Below are 10,433 nucleotides of genomic sequence, written 5' to 3'. Positions count from 1 at the left end.
AAGATGCTGTGGCTCCTTTAACTTTGGAAGACTCTCGCTGTGGGGGAGGGCTTGGGGACGCGGCTTGGGGAAGTGCCAATCCAAATCTCCCAGCCGGCCTGGGAAGCCGTGCATGGTGGGGAGCGCCGGCCGCCGCGGCTTGGGGGAGTGCCAATCCAAATCTCCCAGCCGGCCCGGGAAGCCATGTGTGTGGAAGGGGCTCAGGTCGCCGGCCTCCGCGGCTTGGGGGACCTCCGATTCAAATCTCCCAGCCAGCCCGGGAAGCCATGCATGGGGGGGAGGGGCGCCGGCCGCCACAGCTTGGGGGGGTGCTGATCCAAAGCTCCCAGCCGGCCCGGGAAGCCGCGCATGGGGGGGAGGCGGCCACCACGGCTTGAGGGACCGCTGATCCAAATCTCCCAGCTGGCCCGGGAAGGAGGGAGGGAGGGGCTCTGGCCGCCAGCCGCCATAGCCCGGGGAAGCGCGCGCCTCTCGGGGACCTCACCGCAGGGGATTCTCTTAGCCGGTTCAGCCGTTCCAGAATGGGGTATGCTGTGTTTCTGTTCTCTTCGTGGCTCTGGGAGCTGTTCTGTACTGCTTCTATTTCTTTAGTAGCTGTTCTGGAGGAGGAACTAAGACCCGCATGTCTTACTAAGCCACCATCTTCTCCGGAAGTCTAGAGTGTGCATTTAAGAACAGAATCAGTAGTGGCAACAAAGGATAAGCTGATTTTAGTCATCCTTACCCCCAAATCTCCATCAGCTTTCCAAGCCTCTTCAAACAATAGTAATAATATTTACATTAAATATATATATGAATGAAAGCCTCTGTAGAAAATTTTGCTTTTAAATTAAAAGCATGCTAATGCAAATACTACCTCACGGCCAGTTATCCACACCAACTTCCACTACCCTGCCATTACATATTTGTTTGTCTTAATCCCTTTAGTATAGTAACACTTGTGCGGAGTTGCCACTGGGAAGACCACTTCGACTGGAAGCCTGGATCTTCATTTATTAGTGACTGAGGGTGAGTTACTGAAAATTAGAATGATAAAAACCTGTTTCATAGAGCTTCTGGGAACAACTGAAGAAATTACTCCTCCCTGCATAACTTTCACCCATTGTTATTTGTTGTGTTGGAGGGATTTTTTCATTATTTTTTGAGCAAGTGAAAATAACATAGGAATGCAATCCCTGCCTGTAGTTTATGGGACACAGGCTTAAAGTAAAATTCTTAACACAATCACCTGTTCACAATTTTTATAGAAGATTTACAAGTGTGGAATTATGATCACGGTCTCTTATTTCACTAATGCAAGAAATTCAACCTATCAAAGACCTTCCCTATATGTGCTGCAGAAAATTTTAGAAATAGTAAGCAAGAAGATCATTCATTTACAGCAGATTTTAGCTTGTCTAAGAAGTTTTATATTCCTAAAAGTGTAATGATTTATGAGCCTCTCCACACATCTTAAAGTCAGCCATATGCAGTATTGGAGTAGAGAACAGGTAGCTATTTTGGGAACTCTTAGGCTGGTTGAAGTACTTCGAAAGTACAGCTTTATCTTAGGGAAATGCTAATCAAAACCATGAGATATCGCTTCACACCTACTAGAATGACCACTATTAAACAAACAGGAAACTGCAAGTGTTGGAAAGGATGTGGGAAGAAAGGAAGAAGTGAATACTGGTTCACTGCTGGTGGGAATGTGAAATGGTGCAGCTGCTGTGGAGGATAGTTTGGCTGTTCCTCAGGAAGCTAAATATAGAACCACCATATGATCCGGCAATCCTGGGTATATATACCCAGAAGAATTGAAAGCAGGGTCATGAACAGGCATTTGCATACTGATGTTCATATGGCATTATTCACAACTGCCAAAAGATGGAAAGAACCCAAGTGTCCATCAACTGAAGAGTGAATCAACAAAATGTGGTATATACATATGATGGATATTATTCAACAGAGGGAAGGAATGACGTCCTGATGCATGCAACAACGTGGATGAAACTTGAGGACATTATGTTGAGTGAAATAAGCCAGACAGAAAAGGACAAATATTGTAAGATCTCACTAATATGAACTAATTATAATAAGTAAACTCACAGAGTTAAAATTTAGACTATAGGTTACCAGGAGATAGAATGAGGGTAGTGAATAGGGAGCTTAATGTGTAGAGAATTTTTAATTTAGTTCAATTTATTTACTTATTTTTCATGTGTTTATGTCTATTTTACATTATTTTAAAAGTATTTTTATTGAAAAGTCTTCACACACATAAAGGTCATCCATAGTGTGCAATCAACCGCTCACAACATTTGCATCATTCCAAAAAGAGAAATAAAAGGACAAAAGAAAAAACTCATTCACCCCTTATTTCTCACCCCTCCCTCTCATTGACCACTAGTATTTCAATCTACCCAGCTTTTTATGCTTTATCTCCCCCTATTATTTATTTTTTATCATTAATTTTTTATTTATCTGTCCATACCCTGGATAAAAGAAGCATCAGACACAAGGTTTTCACAATTACACAGTTACATTGTAAATGTTATATAGTTATACAATTATCTTCAAGAATCAAGGCTACTGGAACACAATTCAACAGTCTCAGGTACTTCACTCTAGCAACTCCAATACACAATAAACTAAAAAGGGATATCTATATAATGCATAGGAATAACCTCCAGGATAACCTCTTGACTCTGTTTGAAATCTCTCAGCCATGGAAACTTTATTTTGTCCCATTTCTCTCTTGCCCCTTTTGACCAAGAAGGCTTTCTCAATCCCATGATGCCACGTCCCAATTCATCCTGGGAGTCCTGTCCCACATTGTCAGAGAGATTTACACCCCTGGAAGTCATGTCCTACATAGAGGGGAGGGTAGTGAATTCACCCATTGAGTTGGCTTAAGAGAGGGAAGCCACATCTGAGCAACAAAAGAGGTTCTCTGGGGGTGACTTTTAGGCATAATTATAAGTAGGCTCAGGTTCTTCTTTGTAGGAATAAATTTTTAGGGGTGAACCCCAAGATCATCGGCTCAACCAATTGAATTGGTTGTCCCTGTTGCTTGTGAAAATATCAGGAATTCCCCAGATGGGGGAGTTTAATATTGCCTTCTTTCTCCCCAGTCCCCAAAGGGAGACTTTGCAAAGTTTTTTTTTTTATTCTCTGCCGAAATTACTCTGGGATATATTGGGATATCACATTAACCTGTAAAAACTAACAAGATCTCACTCCCTAGTCAAGATTCTATACAATTATGAAATAATAATTGTATGGTCAATGTATGGTCAAATAAACTGATCATACAAGTTAAATGAGATAAAATATAAATTTTAATTAGATAAGATATAAATTTAAATTTAAATTAGATAAAATATAAATTTTGCATCAAATAAACATCTCTCCTTTTGGTCTCACACAGAAGTTGAAGTTTTAATGTATGAAGCATATCATCTTTTATCTTGTATTCTGATTTATCTTATCCTATCCAGATCAGTTTCATTCATATCTCTAGTCAAAGTCTGATCATTTTTTCAACTTTTTTTTTTATAACAGTTCCTGCATGCCATAAGCTGACTTTCATAGCATCAGTGTTCTAACTCGAAGTCTCAGGTGACATATAAATACCCAAAGTTTCAGGGAATGACCAAGTTATACACAGATAGCTCAGTATGTCAGAATTTAGAAAAAAAAAAAAAAAACAGTTACAACTCCAGAATAAATGTGACTGCTATAAGAGCTTACAATCTAGGTCCCTTTACAATAGCCCACAACTTGATAACTCATGCTCTTGACTTCAATTCTCCAAGTTTTATATTTAGTCCATACAACTGAGGCATGATGATATTTGTCATTTTTTTCTTATGCCATTTCATTCAACATAATGTACTTAAGGTTCATTCACCTAGTTACATGCCTCACTTTCTTCTTACAACCACTCAGTAGTCCACTGTATGTATACATGACAGTTCTATCTTCCATCCCTCAGTAGTTGAAGCCTTGGGCCACATCCATCCTAGGTTTAATTTAAATGTTTAGAAATGGATAGAGGTGGTGGTAACACTTTTTTAAAAAAAATTTTTATTGTATAGTATAACATATATACAAAGCAAAGAAATAAAAAAGCAATAGTTTTCAAAGCACTCTTCAAAAAGTGGTTACAGGATAGACCCCAGAGTTTTTCCTGGGCTACCATATGATCCTCTCAGATTTTTCCTTCTTGCTGCTCCAGAATATAGGAGGCTATCAAATCAATCGATTTTTTTCTTTCTTTTTTTTCTTTTTGTGAAAAATAACATATATACAAAAAAGCTATAAATTTCAAAGCACAGCACCACAATTAAATGTAGAACATATTTCAGACTTCACCATGGGTTACAATTTCACAATTTTAGGTTTTTACTTCTAGCTGCTCTAAAATACTGTAGACTAAAAAGATAACAATTTAACAATTCAGCATCCATATTCATTTGTTAAGTCCTATCTTCTATGTATAATTCCACTATCACCTTTGATCTTTCCATCCCTCTCATTGGGGTTGTTTGGGCTAAGGCAATTGTAAATTTTTGATATTAGAAGGGTCTGTCACTAATATGGGGTAGGAAGATGGAACTATCTGATGTTCTGGAGAAGCTGGGCTAGGTTTCAGGACTTATTTGGACCAGGGACCATCTGGAGGTTGCAGGTTTATAGCAAATTACTCTAGTGCCTGGAACCCTTGTGGAATCTTATATACTGCCCTAGGCGGTCTTTGGAATTGACTGGAATGGTCCTGGTTAGGGGTTGACAGATTATGACAGGTGACAGAGTTCTACCTGAAGTTTGAGTAAGAGCAACATGCAGAGTAGCCTCTCAACTCTATTTGAACTCTCTCTGCCACTGATACTTTATTAATTACACTTCTTTTCCCCCATTTGGTCAGGAAGGAATTGTTGATCCCATGGTGCCAGGTCTGAATTCATCCCTGGGAGTCCCCTCCCACGTTTCCAGAGAGATTTTCACCCCTGGATGTCATGTCCCATGTAGGGGGGAGGGCAATGATTTCACTTGCAGAGTTGGGCTTAAAGAGACTGAAGCCATATCTGAGCAACAACAGAGGACCTCCAGAAGTAACTCTTATGCCTATAGGTAGACTAAGCTTTTCGGCTACCTACATAAGCTTCACAAGAGTAAGCCTCATGATCAAGGGCATAGCCTATTGATTTGAGTATCCCTAAAGTTTGACACAGTGTCAGGGGATTCTCTGACGGTAAGGTTTAATAGTTCCATTGTCTTTCTCCCCTCCTTTATGGGACTTTGCCAATACTTTTTGATTATCTGCTTAATATATTCCAGGATATTTCCAGGCATTTTAACCATCTATACAGGATTAAAGGACCTCTTTCTTATTCTGTGCTTCCTGTGTTTCAGTTGTTCAAATGAGCTATACAGATAGGTTGAATTAGATTACACACCACAGAAAATTTCAGATATAGATCAAATAAAGCTTTCTTCCATTGGTCTCAAAGAGTACATGTGGTCCTTTTTGGTAGAGCCACGAGAAAGCCAGCAGATGCCACCATGTTCTCCATGTGCCCTTCCAGCTGAGAGAGAAACGTTGAACTCGGCGGCCTTCTTGAACCAAGGGTTAGAGAATATGAAAATGAGATAAAAGGCTCCCAGAGTTGATCTTCCAAAGTGGAAAATCAGATGAGAGGATTTTCTAGAGTTGCTGAATCACCACTTTGCTGGACATCTTGTCAGAAAACCATTATATGAAGTATGAAAGAAGGCTGCTGAAGCAACCATGAAATGGGGTGGCTTGAGCAGTGGGAATTTATCAGCTAACAGTTTTGGGATTGAAAAATGTCCAAATGAAGGCATCATCAAGGTGATGCTTTATTCCAGAAGACTGGCTGCTGGATATTTTTGGCTCTTTTGTCTCATGTAAGGCACATGGCAGGGTCTGCCGGTCTCTCCCTTCTCTACTGGATTTCATTGCTTTCAGCTTTTTGTCTGAATTTCATTCTCTTATAAAGAACTTCAGTAAGAGAATTAAGGCCCATCCTAAACGAGGTGCACCACATCTTAAACTGAAGTAGCCTTATCAAAAGATCCTACTCACAACGGGCTCCACAGGAATGGATTACATTTAAGAACATATTTTCCTAGGGTATACATGGCTTCAAACCACTGACTCCACTCTCTGAACCCCCACTCCCCAAAGACTTATTTTTTTCTGGCTGCAAAATATATTAATTCCATCATAATATCCCCCAAAACATAACTGATATCAGAAACAAGTGCTTAGTACAAAGTCTAATCAAAATCAGTTATGGCAAAGGCATTACTCCAAAACTAAATGTCAACTGGTAGAGGGCATAGGGAAGGGATATGGAATCTCAGTGGAAGAAATGGAAATGTGTTCCCATAGATTATGGTGGCAAAGACATGTCTATTTACTTAGGATGCCTTGTATGATATGTGAAAAAATCCATTTAAAAATGATCAGAGAGAAACAAGTGCTAGAGGAAATGTGGAGAAAGAGATGTATCTATTCATTGTCAGTAGGGAAACAGAGTTTCAGCGCCTTGGAGGGCAGTGTGGTGGTTCCACAGGAGACTAGGGGTGGGGTTGTCATATTATTCTGAAGTCCCATTGCTCATTATATACTTGGAGGAACTGAGTGTGGGGACATGAATGGACATTTGCACAATAGGGTTTATGGTGGCAGTGTTCATGATCCACAAGTAATGGAGATAGCCTAAGGGTACAACAACTGAGGAAGGAAAGGGCAACCAAACTGTGGTGTATACATACAATGGACTACTGAGCAGCCCCAAGAAAGAATGACATTATGAGGTAGGCAACTAGGTATATGAACCTTAAGGACTGTATGTTGAATGAAATGTCAGAAACAAAAAGTCAAATATTATCATGCCTCACTCATATGGACTTCATCCTGTACTCCTCTATCACATGGTGGCCAGCCTCTCCCGGCCTCATCCTTCTCTTCTGGTTTCTGTTGGATTTCGGGTTCTGGCTGCTCCCTCTATGACTTTTCTCTCCCTGAATTTCATTCTGCTTTTAAAGGACTCCAGTACTGGGATGAAGGTACCTCCTCATTGAGGTGGGCCACACCTTAACTGAAGTAACCTCATCAAAAAATCTGACAATATGTTCATGCCCACAGCAATGGATTAAGTTAAAGAACATGTTCTTATCTGAGGTACATAGATCCAAATATACCTATACTGTGTAAAGAGTAAAAAAGTATGAAAAGAGGGTAGGGAAGAATGAAATGGAAGCAGAGAAGCATAGACTGGAAAATTAATGGAAATTTTGACATGGGATCAGTCAGTAGTTTAATATGTATGTTGAACTAATCATTTGACTCCCATAGATTAAAATATATTCATTTATAAAATGAGTGTTGGATTAGATGATTAAGTTAACAACAAATCCTAATTTTCTTCCATCCTAAGAATTAGTAAAACTAAACAAAAAATATTAACTTTGAATTTTTGATTCAGAGGTGTGTGTATGTGTGTGTTTGAAAGTGGTATGCTCTATATGTGCAAATACATTTGTCTTCTTAAGAAAAATATGCTTAATTTACAAAGTACATTTTGCAAGTATCCTGTAGGTTTGAAATGGTGCAATAAAGTTATAGTAAATACATAACATTAAAATAGCTTGTGATACACTGGAGAAAAAGGTATCAATAAAAATCACATTGTAGAGCACATATGGTAATACTACAAAAAGATTCATAATTTTAAAAGTATAACAATTTTTTCAAGATGTTTCATTTTCTTATTCTGATTTGCTCTCTTCTATTGGTTAGTCTGTTAATTCTAACCAAAAAGCCAGGAAGTTTTTAATGGGCTGATATGAAATGGATTTTATTAATTCAACCCTCTATAAGCATTCTCATGCATCATTAACATTATACACTGCAAGGTACTGCTTTCCTTAAATTGCAGATCTTCAGATACAAATTTGAGATTGTAGTAAATAATTGACTAGTGAATGAACACTTGTAGTATGTGCACAGATGAGTTGTATGAAGTCTTTAATTAGGATATACATCTTAAAATGGCTCATTAAATCACAGAACACAAAAAAGCCATTGGAATTTGAATGATTTAAGGAGTGTGATCAGAATTTGATGAAACTACAATGTGAAATATTTAATTTTGATATTTCAAGTTCATTAGAATTATATCTCTATTGAGTATTCTAAATGTCCTATATACATTAGGCAAATATAATAACATTTAATTAAGAAGTTCTATACTGTTGTAATATCCTTTGGAATAGCAAAGAATGTGACTAATAAAATTGAATGATCATTTCCAAAAAAAAAAAAAAAAAAGAGTATGTATGGTTCTAAAATATAGATACTGTCTTCCTTATCCCTGTGTTCTGAATTACTTTAACCCCAACCTGTTTGGCTTCATTCTTATCTCTAAAAATCAGGTTATATATATATAAAACAGCCTCTCAAAATCCAGAAATAATATTCACCACTCTGGACTTAATGTGTTTGCTCTAAAAGCTTACAATCTAGGACCCTGTTTTCTCATAAGCATTTTATATAGGTGACCATACCATTGTTATTTTTTTGTTTCTGGCTTATTTTGTCTCACCAAATGTCCCACATGTTCATTCACATCATTGCATGCCTCACAACAGTGTTCCTTTCTGTAGCAGCACAACTTTCATTCACATGTATACACCATTGTTCACCAATCTACTTCTCAGTCAGTGCATCCTAAGCCACCTGCATTCACTGGGCATCATGTAGTGGTCCCAAAGTCCACAGTCCATCAACAGTCTAAATTTTAGATAATTTCAATGTTCCTTTATGCTGGTCATAAAAGTGGAATCATAGAGTATCTGTCCTTTCATGTCTGGCTAATTTTGCTCAGCATTATGTCCTCAAGGCTCATCCATTTTGTCATGTGCCTCAGGATGTCAGTTTGTCTTACTTCTGCATAATATTCCATCATATGTATGTATATACCACGCTTGGTTGACCTACTCATCTGTTGATGGGCATTTCCCTACATTTTCTTCTAGAAGTTTTATGGTGCTGGTTCTTATATTTAGGTGTTTGATCCACTTTGAGTTAATTTTTGTGTAGCGTGTAAGATAGGGGTCCTCTTTCATTCTTTTGGCTATTGATATCCACTTCTTCCAGGTGGTAACATTTTAAGCTAAGTGTAATTAACAGCATCAAACTATGCATGTGATTGTGGCTGAAAGAGAAAGGTTAGAGTTGTGTATGTCACTAGAAGGAAAGCTAGAGGAAAAACATGGGACTGTATAACACAGTGAACCTTGTGGTGGATAATGACTGTAATTAATAGTACAAGTATGAAAATGTTCCTTAATGAACATTTAAATTGTTCAATAACAAATATACATCATATTTCAAGGATTTAATAACAGTGGAATATGAAGAAAATGCATCTATTGTAAACTATGGACTACAGTTAATAGTAATATTTTAATATTCTTTCATCAATAATGAAAGTATCACACCAATGCTAGGGGTCAATAAAAGGGATGGGGATAAGGGGTATTGGATGTTTTGGTGTTTTTGTTTTGTAGTAATGAAAACGTTCTAAAATTGATCGTGATGATGAATGCGATGTGATGATACTGTGAGTCATTGATTTTTATACTTTGGATGGATTGTATGGTGTGTGGATGTATCTCAATAAAACTATGCACAAAAAAAGAGTGCAGTTTTAATTACTATTCATGTCTTAGAAAGAGAAATATCAGAAATAACGATTTTGAAATCTTGCCTTCCACAAAATACACAGGGTTTGTTTCTTCTAATTTTGTTTTTGTTTTAAAGACTAAAAATAATGTAAAAAAAAAAGTGCGCATCATAAAGTAGTCACACAATAAATGGTAGCTACACATTGTGAAAATAGAATGGTTAATAGTTTCACTAATCAACTTGATATGTTTAAAGTTCTTTTTATCCAGGGAACTACAAAGAAGAAACAGAACAACTGAGTCAGGTTGACATACCAACAATCTTTCATTGTCCTAAAACCTCTGCCCCTTCAGAGAAGAAACAAGTCATGCTGACCTCAACAAACTTGCTTATCTTCACTGGATAGCTCCGCTGCTGCAAAGACATCCTGCCTGTCCAAGTTGCAAAATTAATGAAACATGGCCCAAGGACACCCTGTGCCAGGCAACTCGCGTAGCTCACTCTTTCTTGCTCCCCCTCTCCATTCCCATACGCTCCTTTTGTTCCTAGCAGCCACATATACTGTCTGCCCAAAATTGCCTTTTAATCGGTAACCTTTTGTTGCTGTTGTGCATTAAAGCTACTTAAGTTCAATGAACTTCTATACTTTGGTTTTCAGAGTCTGTTTCTAGCAAAACACTGTCCCTTCTTGAGGACGAGGAGCACATATTTTGTACCCCCTCCAAAGGCC

The sequence above is a fragment of the Tamandua tetradactyla genome, chromosome 7, assembly GCF_023851605.1.
Source record: "Tamandua tetradactyla isolate mTamTet1 chromosome 7, mTamTet1.pri, whole genome shotgun sequence".
Taxonomy (NCBI): domain Eukaryota; kingdom Metazoa; phylum Chordata; class Mammalia; order Pilosa; family Myrmecophagidae; genus Tamandua; species Tamandua tetradactyla.
This window is presented reverse-complemented; position numbering follows the sequence as displayed.